Genomic DNA, 16,307 nt, shown 5'->3' with positions numbered 1-16,307 from the left:
GACAGCAGCAGCAGAAACAGAAGCAGCTGCAGAAACATGAGCAGCAGCAGAAACAGCAGCAGCAGAAACAGAAACAGCTGCAGAAACAGGAGCAGCAGCAGAAACAGGCGCAGCTGCAGAAATAGAAGCAGCAGAAACAGAAGCAGTAGCAGAAACAAGAGCAGCAGCAGAAACAGGAGCAGCAGCAGAAACAGAGGCATCAGCTGATATAGAAGCAGCAGAAACAGAGGCAGCAGCAGAAACAGGAGCAGCAGAGACAGCAGCAGCAGAAACAGAAGCAGCTGCAGAAACAGGAGCAGCAGCAGAAACAGCAGCAGCAGAGACAGCAGCAGCAGAGACAGCAGCAGCAGGAACAGAAGGAGCTGCAGAAACAGGAGCAGAAGCAGACAAAGCAGTAGCAGAAAAAGAGTTAGCAGTAGAAAAAGGAGCAGCAGAAACAGAAGCAGCTGCAGAAACAGGAGCTGCAGCAGAAACAGGAACAGCAGCAGAAACAGGAGCGGCAGCAGAAATAGAGGCAGCAGCAGAAACAGAAGCAGCAGAAACAAGAGCAGAAGCAGAAACAGCAACAGCAAAAACAGAAGCAGCAGAAACAGAAGCAGCAGCAGAAACAGAAGCAGCAGAAACAGCAGCAGCAGAAACAGCAGTAGCAGAAACAGAATCAGCAGCAGAAACAGGAAAGGTAGCAGAAACAGGAGCAGCAGCAGAAACAGGAGCAGCAGCAGAAACAGAAGCGGCAGCAGAAACAGGAGCGGCAGCAGAAACAGGAGCAGCAGCAGAAACAAGAGCAGCAGCAGAAACAGAGGCAGCAGCAGGGACAGCAGCTGCAGAAACAGAAGCAGCTGCAGAAACATTAGCAGAAGCAGACACAGCAGCAGCAGAGACAGCAGCAGCAGAGACAGCAGCAGCAGAAACAGAAGCAGCTGCAGAAACAAGAGCAGCAGCAGAGACAGCAGCAGCAGAAACAGAAGCAGCTGCAGAAACAGGAGCAGCAGCAGAAACAGGAGCAGCAGAAACAGAAACAGCTGCAGAAACAGGAGCAGCAGCAGAAACAGGAGTAGCTGTAGAAATAGAAGCAGCAGAAACAGAAGCAGTAGCAGAAACAAGAGCCGCAGCAGAAACAGGAGCAGCAGCAGAAACAGAGGCATCAGCAAATATAGAAGCAGCAGAAACAGAGGCAGCAGCAGAAACAGGAGCAGCAGAGACAGCAGCAGCAGAAACAGAAGCAGCTGCAGAAACAGGAGCATCAGCAGAAACAGGAGAGGCAGCAGAAACAGGAGCAGCAGCAGAAACAGAGGCAGCAGCAGAAACAGAGGCAGCAGAAACAAGAGCAGAAGCAGAAACAGCAACAGCAAAAACAGAAGCAGCAGAAACAGCAGTAGCAGAAACAGAATCAGCAGCAGAAACAGGAAAGGTAGCAGAAACAGGAGCAGCAGCAGAAACAGGAGCAGCAGCAGAAACAAGAGCGGCAGCAGAAACAGGAGCGGCAGCAGAAACAGGAGCGGCAGCAGAAACAGAGGCAGCAGCAGAAACAAGAGCAGCAGCAGAAACAGAGGCAGCAGCAGGGACAGCAGCTGCAGAAACAGAAGCAGCTGCAGAAACATTAGCAGCAGCAGAAACAGCAGCAGCTGAGACAGCAGCAGCAGAGACAGCGGCAGCAGAAACAGAAGCAGCTGCAGAAACAAGAGCAGCAGCAGAGACAGCAGCAGCAGAAACAGAAGCAGCTGCAGAAACATGAGCAGCAGCAGAAACAGCAGCAGCAGAAACAGAAACAGCTGCAGAAACAGGAGCAGCAGCAGAAACAGGCGCAGCTGCAGAAATAGAAGCAGCAGAAACAGAAGCAGTAGCAGAAACAAGAGCAGCAGCAGAAACAGGAGCAGCAGCAGAAACAGAGGCATCAGCTGATATAGAAGCAGCAGAAACAGAGGCAGCAGCAGAAACAGGAGCAGCAGAGACAGCAGCAGCAGAAACAGATGCAGCTGCAGAAACAGGAGCAGCAGCAGAAACAGCAGCAGCAGAGACAGCAGCAGCAGAGACAGCAGCAGCAGGAACAGAAGGAGCTGCAGAAACAGGAGCAGAAGCAGACAAAGCAGTAGCAGAAAAAGAGTTAGCAGTAGAAAAAGGAGCAGCAGAAACAGAAGCAGCTGCAGAAACAGGAGCTGCAGCAGAAACAGGAACAGCAGCAGAAACAGGAGCGGCAGCAGAAATAGAGGCAGCAGCAGAAACAGAAGCAGCAGAAACAAGAGCAGAAGCAGAAACAGCAACAGCAAAAACAGATGCAGCAGAAACAGAAGCAGCAGCAGAAACAGAAGCAGCAGAAACAGCAGCAGCAGAAACAGCAGTAGCAGAAACAGAATCAGCAGCAGAAACAGGAAAGGTAGCAGAAACAGGAGCAGCAGCAGAAACAGGAGCAGCAGCAGAAACAGGAGCGGCAGCAGAAACAGGAGCGGCAGCAGAAACAGAGGCAGCAGCAGAAACAAGAGCAGCAGCAGAAACAGAGGCAGCAGCAGGGACAGCAGCTGCAGAAACAGAAGCAGCTGCAGAAACATTAGCAGAAGCAGACACAGCAGCAGCAGAGACAGCAGCAGCAGAGACAGCAGCAGCAGAAACAGAAGCAGCTGCAGAAACAAGAGCAGCAGCAGAGACAGCAGCAGCAGAAACAGAAGCAGCTGCAGAAACAGGAGCAGCAGCAGAAACAGGAGCAGCAGAAACAGAAACAGCTGCAGAAACAGGAGCAGCAGCAGAAACAGGAGTAGCTGTAGAAATAGAAGCAGCAGAAACAGAAGCAGTAGCAGAAACAAGAGCAGCAGCAGAAACAGGAGCAGCAGCAGAAACAGAGGCATCAGCAAATATAGAAGCAGCAGAAACAGAGGCAGCAGCAGAAACAGGAGCAGCAGAGACAGCAGCAGCAGAAACAGAAGCAGCTGCAGAAACAGGAGCATCAGCAGAAACAGGAGAGGCAGCAGAAACAGAACCAGCAGAAACAGCAGCAGAAACAGGAGCAGCTACAGAAACAGGAACGGCAGCAGAAACAGGAGCGGCAGCAGAAACAGGAGCAGCAGAAATAGAATCAGGAGCGGCAGCAGAAACAGGAGTGGCAGCAGAAACAGAAGCAGCAGCAGAAACAGTAGCAGCACAAACAGTAGCAGCACAAACAGGGGCACCTGCAGAAACAGGAGCGGCAGCAGAAACAGAATCAGCAGCAGAAACAGTAGAAGCAGAAACAGGAGCAGCAGCAGAAACAGAGGCAGCAGCAGAAATAGAAGCAGCAGAAACAAGAGCAGCAGCAGAAACAGCAACACCAAAAACAGAAGCAGCAGAAACAGAAGCAGCAGCAGAAACAGCAGCAGCAGAAACTGCAGTAGCAGAAACAGAATCAGCAGCAGAAACAGGAAAGGTAGCAGAAACAGGAGCAGCAGCAGAAACAGGAGCAGCAGCAGAAACAGGAGCAGCAGCAGAAACAGGAGCAGCAGCAGAAACAGGAGCGGCAGCAGAAACAGGAGCGGCAGCAGTAACTGGAGCGGCAGCAGAAACAGGAGCGGCAGCAGAAACAGAGGCATCAGCAGATATAGATGCAACAGAAACAAAGGCAGCAGCAGAAACAGGAGTAGCAGAGACAGCAGCAGCAGATACAGAAGCTGCTGCAGAAACAGGAGCAGCAGCAGAAACAGTAGCAGCAGAGACAGCAACAGCAGAGACAGCATCAGCAGGAACAGAAGCAGCTGCAGAAACAGGAGCAGAAGCAGACAAAGCAGTAGCAGAAACAGAGGCAGCAGCAGAAAAAGCAGCAGCAGAACCAGAAGCAGCTGCAGAAGCAAGAGCAGCAGCAGAAACAGGAGCGGCAGCAGAAACAGGAACAGCAGCAGAAACAGGAGCGGCAGGAGAAACAGGAGCAGCAGCAGAAAAAGGAGCAGCTACAGAAACTGGAACGGCAGCAGAAACAGGAGCGGCAGCAGAAACAGGAGCAGCAGAAATAGAATCAGGAGCGGCAGCAGAAACAGGAGTGGCAGCAGAAAAAGAAGCAGCAGTAGAAACAGTAGCAGCAGAAACAGTAGCAGCACAAACAGGGGCAGCTGCAGAAACAGGAGCGGCAGCAGAAACAGAATCAGCAGCAGAAACAGTAGAAGCAGAAACAGGAGCAGCAGCAGAAACAGAGGCAGCAGCAGAAATAGAAGCAGCAGAAACAAGAGCAGCAGCAGAAACAGCAACAGCAAAAACAGAAGCAGCAGAAACAGAAGCAGCAGCAGCAACAGAAGCAGCAGAAACAGCAGCAGCAGAAACAGCAGTAGCGGAAACAGAATCAGCAGCAGAAACAGGAAAGGCAGCAGAAACAGGAGCAGCAGAAATAGAATCAGGACCGGCAGCAGAAACAGGAGTGGCAGCAGAAACAGAAGCAGCAGCAGAAGCAGTAGCAGCAGAAACAGCAGCAGCAGAAACAGAAGCAGCTGCAAAAACAGGAGAGGCAGCAGAAACAGTAGCAGCAGCAGAAATAGCAGCAGCAGAAACAGAAGCAAAAGCAGAAACAGGAGCAGCAGCAGGAACAGGAGCGGCAGCAGAAACAGGAGCAGCAGCAGAAACAGGAACGGCAGCAGAAACAGGAGCGGCAGCAGTAACAGGAGCAGCAGCAGAAACAGTGGCAGCAGCAGAAATAGAAGCAGCAGAAACAAGAGCAGCAGCAGAAACAGCAACAGCAAAAACAGAAGCAGCAGAAACAGAAGCAGCAGCAGAAACAGCAGCAGCAGAAACTGCAGTAGCAGAAACAGAATCAGCAGCAGAAACAGGAAAGGTAGCAGAAACAGGAGCAGCAGCAGAAACAGGAGCAGCAGCAGAAACAGGAGCAGCAGCAGAAGCAGGAGCAGCAGCAGAAACAGGAGCGGCAGCAGAAACAGGAGCGGCAGCAGAAACAGGAGCGGCAGCAGAAACAGGAGCGGCAGCAGAAACAGGATCAGCAGCCGAAACAGGAACGGCAGCAGAAACAGGATTGGCAGCAGAAACAGAAGCAGTAGCAGAAACAGCAACAGCAGAAACAGTAGCAGCAGGAACAGGTGCAGCCGCGGAAACAGGAGCAGCAGCAGAAACAGGAGCAGCAGCAGAAATAGTAGCAGCAGAAACAGAAGCAAAAGCAGAAAAAAGAGCCGCAGCAGAAACAGGAACAGCAGCAGAAACAGAGGCAGCAGCAGAAACAAGAGCAGCAGCAGAAACAGAGGCAGTAGCAGAGACAGCAGCCGCAGAAGCAGAAGCAGCTGCAGAAACATTAGCAGCAGCAGAAACAGCAGCAGCAGAGACAGCAGCAGCAGAGACAGCAGCAGCAGAAACAGAAGCAGCTGCAGAAACAAGAGCAGCAGCAGAGACAGCAGCAGCAGAAACAGAAGCAGCTGCAGAAACAGGAGCAGTAGCATAAAACGGCAGCAGCAGAAACAGAAACAGCTGCAGAAACAGGAGCAGCAGCAGAAACAGGAGCAGCTGCAGAAATAGAAGCAGCAGAAACAGAAGCAGTAGCAGAAACAAGAGCAGCAGCAGAAACAGGAGCAGCAGCAGAAACAGAGGCATCAGCAGATATAGAAGCAGCAGAAACGGAGGCAGCAGCAGAAACAGGAGCAGCAGAGACAGCAGTAGCAGAAAAAGAAGCAGCTGCAGAAACAGGAGCAGAAGCAGACAAAGCAGTAGCAGAAACAGAGGCAGCAGCAGAAAAAGCAGCAGCAGAAACAGAAGCAGCTGCAGAAACAAGAGCAGCAGCAGAAACAGGAGCAGCAGCAGAAACAGGAGCAGCTACAGATACAGGAACGGCAGCAGAATCAGGAGCGGCAGCAGAAACAGTAGCAGCAGAAATTGAATCACGAGCGGCAGCAGACAAAGGAGTGGCAGCAGAAACAGAAGCAGCAGCAGAAACAGTAGCAGCAGAAACAGTAGCAGCAGAAACAGGGGCAGCAGCAGAAACAGGAGCGGCAGCAGAAACAGAAACAGCAGCAGAAACAGTAGAAGCAGAAACAGGAGCAGCAGCAGAAACAGAGGCAGCAGCAGAAATAGAAGCTGCAGAAACAAGAGCGGCAGCAGAAAAAGAAGCAGCATCAGAAACAGAAGCAGCAGAAACAGAATCAGCAGCAGAAACAGGAAAGGTAGCAGAAACAGGAGCAGCAGCAGAAACAGGAGCAGCAGCAGAAACAGGAGCGGCAGCAGAAACAGGAGCGGCAGCAGAAACAGGAGCGGCAGCAGAAACAGGAGCAGCAGCCGAAACAGGTACGGCAGCAGAAAAAGGATTGGCAGCAGAAACAGAAGCAGTAGCAGAAACAGTAGCAGCAGAAACAGTAGCAGCAGGAACAGGAGCAGCCGCAGAAACAGAGGCAGCAGAAGAAATAGAAGCAGCAGAAACAAGAGCAGCAGCAGAAACAGCAACAGCAGAAGCTGGAGCATCTGAAACAGAAGTAGCTGCAGAACCAGGAGCAGCAGCAGAAACAGCAGCAGCAGAGACAGCAGCAGCAGAAACAGAAGCAGCTTCAGAAACAGGAGCAGCAGCAGAAACAGCAGTAGCAGAAACAGAATCAGCAGCAGAAACAGCAGCAGCAGATACAGAAGCAGCTGCAGAAACAGGAGATGCAGCAGAAACATAAGCAGCAGAAACAGCAGCAGAAATAGGAGCAGCAGTAGAAACAGAGGCAGCAACAGGAATAGAAGCAGCAGAAACAGGAGCAGCAGCAGAAACAGGAGCTGCTACAGAAACAGGAACGGCAGCAGAAACAGGAACAGCAGCAGAAACAGGAGCAGCTACAGAAAAAGGAACGGCAGCAGAAACAGGAGTGGCAGCTGAAACAGAAGCAGCAGCAGAAACAGTAGCAGCAGAAACAGTAGCAGCAGAAACAGGGGCAGCAGCAGAAACAGGTGCGGCAGCAGAAACAGAATCAGCAGCAGAAACAGTAGAAGCAGAAACAGGAGCAGCAGCAGAAACAGAGGCAGCAGCAGAAATAGAAGCAGCAGAAACAAGAGCAGAAGAAGAAACAGCAACAGCAAAAACTGAAGCAGCAGAAATAGAAGCAGCAGCAGAAACAGGAGCAGCAGAAACTGCAGTAGCAGAAACAGAATCAGCAGCAGAAACAGGAAAGGTAGCAGAAACAGGAGCAGCAGCAGAAACAGGAGCAGCAGCAGAAACTGGAGCAGCAGCAGAAACAGGAGCAGCAGCAGAAACAGGAGCGGCAGCAGAAACAGGAGCAGCAGACGAAACAGGAACGGCAGCAGAAACAGGATTGGCAGCAGAAACAGAAGCAGTAGCAGAAACAGGAGCAGCAGAAACAGTAGCAGCAGGAACAGGAGCAGCCGCAGAAACAGAGGCAGCAGCAGAAACAAGAGCAGCAGCAGAAACAGAGGCAGCAGCAGAGACAGCAGCTGCAGAAACAGAAGCAGCTGCAGAAACATTAGCAGCAGCAGAAACAGCAGCAGCAGAGACAGCAGCAGCAGAGACAGCAGCAGCAGAAACAGAAGCAGTTGCAGAAACAAGAGCAGCAGCAGAGACAGCAGCAGCAGAAACAGAAGCAGCTGCAGAAACAGGAGCAGCAGCAGAAACAGCAGCAGCAGAAACAGAAGCAGCTGCAGAAACAGGTGCAGCAGCAGAAACAGGAGCAGCTGCAGAAATAGAAGCAGCAGAAACAGAAGCAGTAGCAGAAACAAGAGCAGCAGAAGAAATAGGAGCAGCAGCAGAAACAGAGGCATCAGCAGATATAGAAGCAGCAGAAACAGAGGCAGCAGCAGAAACAGGAGCAGCAGAAACAGCAGCAGCAGAAACAGAAGCAGCTGCCGAAACAGGAGCAGCAGCAGAAACAGTAGCAGCAGAGACAGCAGCAGAGACAGCAGCAGCAGGAACAGAAGGAGCCGCAGAAACAGGAGCAGAAGCAGACAAAGCAGTAGCAGAAACAGAGGCAGCAGTAGAAAAAGGAGCAGCAGAAACAGAAGCAGCTGCAGAAACAAGAGCAGCAGCAGAAACAGGAGCGGCAGCAGAAAAGGAAACAGCAGCAGAAACAGGAGCGGCAGCAGAAACAGGAGCAGCAGCAGAAACAGGAGCAGCAGCAGAAAAAGGAACGGCAGCAGAAACAGGAGCGGCAGCAGAAACAGGAGCAGCAGAAATAGAATCAGGAGCGGCAGCAGAAACAGGAGTTGCAGCTGAAGCAGAAGCAGCAGCAGAAACAGTAGCAGCAGAAACAGTAGCAGCAGAAACAGGGGCAGCAGCAGAAACAGGTGCGGCAGCAGAAACAGAATCAGCAGCAGAAACAGTAGAAGCAGAAACAGGAGCAGCAGCAGAAACAGAGGCAGCAGCAGAAATAGAAGCAGCAGAAACAAGAGCAGAAGAAGAAACAGCAACAGCAAAAACAGAAGCAGCAGAAACAGAAGCAGCAGCAGAAACAGAAGCAGCAGAAAGAGCAGCAGCAGAAGCAGCAGTAGCAGAAACAGAATCAGCAGCAGAAACAGGAAAGGTAGCAGAAACAGGAGCAGCAGCAGAAACAGGAGCAGCAGCAGAAACAGGAGCGGCAGCAGAAACAGGAGCGGCAGCAGAAACAGGAGCGGCAGCAGAAACAGGATCAGCAGCCGAAACAGGAACGGCAGCAGAAACAGGATTGGCAGCAGAAACAGAAGCAGTAGCAGAAACAGCAACAGCAGAAACAGTAGCAGCAGGAACAGGTGCAGCCGCGGAAACAGGAGCAGCAGCAGAAACAGGAGCAGCAGCAGAAATAGTAGCAGCAGAAACAGAAGCAAAAGCAGAAACAAGAGCCGCAGCAGAAACAGGAACAGCAGCAGAAACAGAGGCAGCAGCAGAAACAAGAGCAGCAGCAGAAACAGAGGCAGCAGCAGAGACAGCAGCCGCAGAAGCAGAAGCAGCTGCAGAAACATTAGCAGCAGCAGAAACAGCAGCAGCAGAGACAGCAGCAGCAGAGACAGCAGCAGCAGAAACAGAAGCAGCTGCAGAAACAAGAGCAGCAGCAGAGACAGCAGCAGCAGAAACAGAAGCAGCTGCAGAAACAGGAGCAGTAGCATAAAACGGCAGCAGCAGAAACAGAAACAGCAGCAGAAACAGGAGCAGCAGCAGAAACAGGAGCAGCTGCAGAAATAGAAGCAGCAGAAACAGAAGCAGTAGCAGAAACAAGAGCAGCAGCAGAAACAGGAGCAGCAGCAGAAACAGAGGCATCAGCAGATATAGAAGCAGCAGAAACGGAGGCAGCAGCAGAAACAGGAGCAGCAGAGACAGCAGTAGCAGAAAGAGAAGCAGCTGCAGAAACAGGAGCAGAAGCAGACAAGGCAGTAGCAGAAACAGAGGCAGCAGCAGAAAAAGCAGCAGCAGAAACAGAAGCAGCTGCAGAAACAAGAGCAGCAGCAGAAACAGGAGCAGCTGCAGAAACAGAAGCAGCTGCAGAAACATTAGCCGCAGCAGAAACAGCAGCAGCAGAGACAGCAGCAGCAGAGACAGCAGCAGCAGAAACAGAAGCAGTTGCAGAAACAAGAACAGCAGCAGAGACAGCAGCAGCAGAAACAGAAGCAGCTGCAGAAACAGGAGCAGCAGCAGAAACAGCAGCAGCAGAAACAGAAGCAGCTGCAGAAACAGCAGCAGCAGAAACAGGAGCAGCTGCAGAAATAGAAGCAGCAGAAACAGAAGCAGTAGCAGAAACAAGAGCAGCAGAAGAAATAGGAGCAGCAGCAGAAACAGAGGCATCAGCAGATATAGAAGCAGCAGAAACAGAGGCAGCAGCAGAAACAGGAGCAGCAGAAACAGCAGCAGCAGAAACAGAAGCAGCTGCCGAAACAGGAGCAGCAGCAGAAACAGTAGCAGCAGAGACAGCAGCAGAGACAGCAGCAGCAGGAACAGAAGGAGCTGCAGAAACAGGAGCAGAAGCAGACAAAGCAGTAGCAGAAACAGAGGCAGCAGTAGAAAAAGGAGCAGCAGAAACAGAAGTAGCTGCAGAAACAAGAGCAGCAGCAGAAACAGGAGCGGCAGCAGAAAAGGAAACAGCAGCAGAAACAGGAGCGGCAGCAGAAACAGGAGCAGCAGCAGAAACAGGAGCAGCAGCAGAAAAAGGAACGGCAGCAGAAACAGGAGCGGCAGCAGAAACAGGAGCAGCAGAAATAGAATCAGGAGCGGCAGCAGAAACAGGAGTGGCAGCTGAAGCAGAAGCAGCAGCAGAAACAGTAGCAGCAGAAACAGTAGCAGCAGAAACAGGGGCAGCAGCAGAAACAGGTGCGGCAGCAGAAACAGAATCAGCAGCAGAAACAGTAGAAGCAGAAACAGGAGCAGCAGCAGAAACAGAGGCAGCAGCAGAAATAGAAGCAGCAGAAACAAGAGCAGAAGAAGAAACAGCAACAGCAAAAACAGAAGCAGCAGAAACAGAAGCAGCAGCAGAAACAGAAGCAGCAGAAAGAGCAGCAGCAGAAGCAGCAGTAGCAGAAACAGAATCAGCAGCAGAAACAGGAAAGGTAGCAGAAACAGGAGCAGCAGCAGAAACAGGAGCAGCAGCAGAAACAGGAGCGGCAGCAGAAACAGGAGCGGCAGCAGAAACAGGAGCGGCAGCAGAAACAGGATCAGCATCCGAAACAGGAACGGCAGCAGAAACAGGATTGGCAGCAGAAACAGAAGCAGTAGCAGAAACAGCAACAGCAGAAACAGTAGCAGCAGGAACAGGTGCAGCCGCGGAAACAGGAGCAGCAGCAGAAACAGGAGCAGCAGCAGAAATAGTAGCAGCAGAAACAGAAGCAAAAGCAGAAACAAGAGCCGCAGCAGAAACAGGAACAGCAGCAGAAACAGAGGCAGCAGCAGAAACAAGAGCAGCAGCAGAAACAGAGGCAGCAGCAGAGACAGCAGCCGCAGAAGCAGAAGCAGCTGCAGAAACATTAGCAGCAGCAGAAACAGCAGCAGCAGAGACAGCAGCAGCAGAGACAGCAGCAGCAGAAACAGAAGCAGCTGCAGAAACAAGAGCAGCAGCAGAGACAGCAGCAGCAGAAACAGAAGCAGCTGCAGAAACAGGAGCAGTAGCATAAAACGGCAGCAGCAGAAACAGAAACAGCAGCAGAAACAGGAGCAGCAGCAGAAACAGGAGCAGCTGCAGAAATAGAAGCAGCAGAAACAGAAGCAGTAGCAGAAACAAGAGCAGCAGCAGAAACAGGAGCAGCAGCAGAAACAGAGGCATCAGCAGATATAGAAGCAGCAGAAACGGAGGCAGCAGCAGAAACAGGAGCAGCAGAGACAGCAGTAGCAGAAAAAGAAGCAGCTGCAGAAACAGGAGCAGAAGCAGACAAGGCAGTAGCAGAAACAGAGGCAGCAGCAGAAAAAGCAGCAGCAGAAACAGAAGCAGCTGCAGAAACAAGAGCAGCAGCAGAAACAGGAGCAGCAGCAGAAACAGGAGCAGCTACAGATACAGGAACGGCAGCAGAAACAGGAGCGGCAGCAGAAACAGTAGCAGCAGAAATTGAAACACGAGCGGCAGCAGACACAGGAGTGGCAGCAGAAACAGAAGCAGCAGCAGAAACAGTAGCAGCAGAAACAGTAGCAGCAGAAACAGGGGCAGCAGCAGAAACAGGAGCGGCAGCAGAAACAGAAACAGCAGCAGAAACAGTAGAAGCAGAAACAGGTGCAGCAGCAGAAACAGAGGCAGCAGCAGAAATAGAAGCTGCAGAAACAAGAGCAGCAGCAGAAAAAGAAGCAGCATCAGAAACAGAAGCAGCAGAAACAGAATCAGCAGCAGAAACAGGAAAGGTAGCAGAAACAGGAGCAGCAGCAGAAACAGGAGCAGCAGCAGAAACAGGAGCGGCAGCAGAAACAGGAGCAGCAGCCGAAACAGGTACGGCAGCAGAAAAAGGATTGGCAGCAGAAACAGAAGCAGTAGCAGAAACAGTAGCAGCAGAAACAGTAGCAGCAGGAACAGGAGCAGCCGCAGAAACAGAGGCAGCAGAAGAAATAGAAGCAGCAGAAACAAGAGCAGCAGCAGAAACAGCAACAGCAGAAGCTGGAGCATCTGAAACAGAAGTAGCTGCAGAACCAGGAGCAGCAGCAGAAACAGCAGCAGCAGAGACAGCAGCAGCAGAAACAGAAGCAGCTTCAGAAACAGGAGCAGCAGCAGAAACAGCAGTAGCAGAAACAGAATCAGCAGCAGAAACAGCAGCAGCAGATACAGAAGCAGCTGCAGAAACAGGAGATGCAGCAGAAACATAAGCAGCAGAAACAGCAGCAGAAACAGGAGCAGCAGTAGAAACAGAGGCAGCAACAGGAATAGAAGCAGCAGAAACAGGAGCAGCAGCAGAAACAGGAGCGGCAGCAGAAACAGGAACAGCAGCAGAAACAGGAGCTGCTACAGAAACAGGAACGGCAGCAGAAACAGGAGCAGCAGCAGAAACAGGAGCGGCAGCAGAAACAGGAGCAGCAGCAGAAACAGGAGCAGCTACAGAAAAAGGAACGGCAGCAGAATCAGGAGCGGCAGCAGAAACAGGAGTGGCAGCTGAAACAGAAGCAGCAGCAGAAACAGTAGCAGCAGAAACAGTAGCAGCAGAAACAGGGGCAGCAGCAGAAACAGGTGCAGCAGCAGAAACAGAATCAGCAGCAGAAACAGTAGAAGCAGAAACAGGAGCAGCAGCAGAAACAGAGGCAGCAGCAGAAATAGAAGCAGCAGAAACAAGAGCAGAAGAAGAAACAGCAACAGCAAAAACAGAAGCAGCAGAAACAGAAGCAGCAGCAGAAACAGAAGCAGCAGAAAGAGCAAAAGCAGAAGCAGCAGTAGCAGAAACAGAATCAGCAGCAGAAAGAGGAAAGGTAGCAGAAACAGGAGCAGCAGCAGAAACAGGAGCAGCAGCAGAAACAGGAGCGGCAGCAGAAACAGGAGCGGCAGCAGAAACAGGATCAGCAGCCGAAACAGGAACGGCAGCAGAAACAGGATTGGCAGCAGAAACAGAAGCAGTAGCAGAAACAGTAGCAGCAGAAACAGTAGCAGCAGGAACAGGTGCAGCCGCGGAAACAGGAGCAGCAGTAGAAACAGGAGCAGCAGCAGAAATAGTAGCAGCAGAAACAGAAGCAAAAGCAGAAACAAGAGCCGCAGCAGAAACAGGAACAGCAGCAGAAACAGAGGCAGCAGCAGAAACAAGAGCAGCAGCAGAAACAGAGGCAGCAGCAGAGACAGCAGCCGCAGAAGCAGAAGCAGCTGCAGAAACATTAGCAGCAGCAGAAACAGCAGCAGCAGAGACAGCAGCAGCAGAGACAGCAGCAGCAGAAACAGAAGCAGCTGCAGAAACAAGAGCAGCAGCAGAGACAGCAGCAGCAGAAACAGAAGCAGCTGCAGAAACAGGAGCAGTAGCATAAAACGGCAGTAGCAGAAACAGAATCAGCAGCAGAAACAGCAGCAGCAGATACAGAAGCAGCTGCAGAAACAGGAGATGCAGCAGAAACATAAGCAGCAGAAACAGCAGCAGAAATAGGAGCAGCAGTAGAAACAGAGGCAGCAACAGGAATAGAAGCAGCAGAAACAGGAGCAGCAGCAGAAACAGGAGCAGCTGCAGAAATAGAAGCAGCAGAAACAGAAGCAGTAGCAGAAACAAGAGCAGCAGCAGAAACAGGAGCAGCAGCAGAAACAGAGGCATCAGCAGATATAGAAGCAGCAGAAATGGAGGCAGCAGCAGAAACAGGAGCAGCAGAGACAGCAGTAGCAGAAAAAGAAGCAGCTGCAGAAACAGGAGCAGAAGCAGACAAAGTAGTAGCAGAAACAGAGGCAGCAGCAGAAACAAGAGCAGCAGCAGAAACAGGAGCAGCAGCAGAAACAGGAGCAGCTACAGATACAGGAACGGCAGCAGAAACAGGAGCGGCAGCAGAAACAGTAGCAGCAGAAATTGAATCACGAGCGGCAGCAGACACAGGAGTGGCAGCAGAAACAGAAGCAGCAGCAGAAACAGTAGCAGCAGAAACAGTAGCAGCAGAAACAGGGGCAGCAGCAGAAACAGGAGCGGCAGCAGAAACAGAAACAGCAGCAGAAACAGTAGAAGCAGAAACAGGAGCAACAGCAGAAACAGAGGCAGCAGCAGAAATAGAAGCTGCAGAAACAAGAGCAGCAGCAGAAAAAGAAGCAGCATCAGAAACAGAAGCAGCAGAAACAGAATCAGCAGCAGAAACAGGAAAGGTAGCAGAAACAGGAGCAGCAGCAGAAACCGGAGCAGCAGCAGAAACAGGAGCTGCTACAGAAACAGGAACGGCAGCAGAAACAGGAGCAGCAGCAGAAACAGGAGCGGCAGCAGAAACAGGAGCAGCAGCAGAAACAGGAGCAGCTACAGAAAAAGGAACGGCAGCAGAATCAGGAGCGGCAGCAGAAACAGGAGTGGCAGCTGAAACAGAAGCAGCAGCAGAAACAGTAGCAGCAGAAACAGTAGCAGCAGAAACAGGGGCAGCAGCAGAAACAGGTGCAGCAGCAGAAACAGAATCAGCAGCAGAAACAGTAGAAGCAGAAACAGGAGCAGCAGCAGAAACAGAGGCAGCAGCAGAAATAGAAGCAGCAGAAACAAGAGCAGAAGAAGAAACAGCAACAGCAAAAACAGAAGCAGCAGAAACAGAAGCAGCAGCAGAAACAGAAGCAGCAGAAAGAGCAAAAGCAGAAGCAGCAGTAGCAGAAACAGAATCAGCAGCAGAAAGAGGAAAGGTAGCAGAAACAGGAGCAGCAGCAGAAACAGGAGCAGCAGCAGAAACAGGAGCGGCAGCAGAAACAGGAGCGGCAGCAGAAACAGGATCAGCAGCCGAAACAGGAACGGCAGCAGAAACAGGATTGGCAGCAGAAACAGAAGCAGTAGCAGAAACAGTAGCAGCAGAAACAGTAGCAGCAGAAACAGGGGCAGCAGCAGAAACAGGTGCGGCAGCAGAAACAGAATCAGCAGCAGAAACAGTAGAAGCAGAAACAGGAGCAGCAGCAGAAACAGAGGCAGCAGCAGAAATAGAAGCAGCAGAAACAAGAGCAGAAGAAGAAACAGCAACAGCAAAAACAGAAGCAGCAGAAACAGAAGCAGCAGCAGAAACAGAAGCAGCAGAAAGAGCAGCAGCAGAAGCAGCAGTAGCAGAAACAGAATCAGCAGCAGAAACAGGAAAGGTAGCAGAAACAGGAGCAGCAGCAGAAACAGGAGCAGCAGCAGAAACAGGAGCGGCAGCAGAAACAGGAGCGGCAGCAGAAACAGGAGCGGCAGCAGAAACAGGATCAGCATCCGAAACAGGAACGGCAGCAGAAACAGGATTGGCAGCAGAAACAGAAGCAGTAGCAGAAACAGCAACAGCAGAAACAGTAGCAGCAGGAACAGGTGCAGCCGCGGAAACAGGAGCAGCAGCAGAAACAGGAGCAGCAGCAGAAATAGTAGCAGCAGAAACAGAAGCAAAAGCAGAAACAAGAGCCGCAGCAGAAACAGGAACAGCAGCAGAAACAGAGGCAGCAGCAGAAACAAGAGCAGCAGCAGAAACAGAGGCAGCAGCAGAGACAGCAGCCGCAGAAGCAGAAGCAGCTGCAGAAACATTAGCAGCAGCAGAAACAGCAGCAGCAGAGACAGCAGCAGCAGAGACAGCAGCAGCAGAAACAGAAGCAGCTGCAGAAACAAGAGCAGCAGCAGAGACAGCAGCAGCAGAAACAGAAGCAGCTGCAGTAACAGGAGCAGTAGCATAAAACGGCAGCAGCAGAAACAGAAACAGCAGCAGAAACAGGAGCAGCAGCAGAAACAGGAGCAGCTGCAGAAATAGAAGCAGCAGAAACAGAAGCAGTAGCAGAAACAAGAGCAGCAGCAGAAACAGGAGCAGCAGCAGAAACAGAGGCATCAGCAGATATAGAAGCAGCAGAAACGGAGGCAGCAGCAGAAACAGGAGCAGCAGAGACAGCAGTAGCAGAAAAAGAAGCAGCTGCAGAAACAGGAGCAGAAGCAGACAAGGCAGTAGCAGAAACAGAGGCAGCAGCAGAAAAAGCAGCAGCAGAAACAGAAGCAGCTGCAGAAACAAGAGCAGCAGCAGAAACAGGAGCAGCAGCAGAAACAGGAGCAGCTACAGATACAGGAACGGCAGCAGAAACAGGAGCGGCAGCAGAAACAGTAGCAGCAGAAATTGAAACACGAGCGGCAGCAGACACAGGAGTGGCAGCAGAAACAGAAGCAGCAGCAGAAACAGTAGCAGCAGAAACAGTAGCAGCAGAAACAGGGGCAGCAGCAGAAACAGGAGCGGCAGCAGAAACAGAAACAGCAGCAGAAACAGTAGAAGCAGAAACAGGTGCAGCAGCAGAAACAGAGGCAGCAGCAGAAATAGAAGCTGCAGAAACAAGAGCAGCAGCAGAAAAAGAAGCAGC

The sequence above is a fragment of the Carcharodon carcharias genome, chromosome 1, assembly GCF_017639515.1.
Source record: "Carcharodon carcharias isolate sCarCar2 chromosome 1, sCarCar2.pri, whole genome shotgun sequence".
NCBI classification, from domain to species: domain Eukaryota; kingdom Metazoa; phylum Chordata; class Chondrichthyes; order Lamniformes; family Lamnidae; genus Carcharodon; species Carcharodon carcharias.
This window is presented reverse-complemented; position numbering follows the sequence as displayed.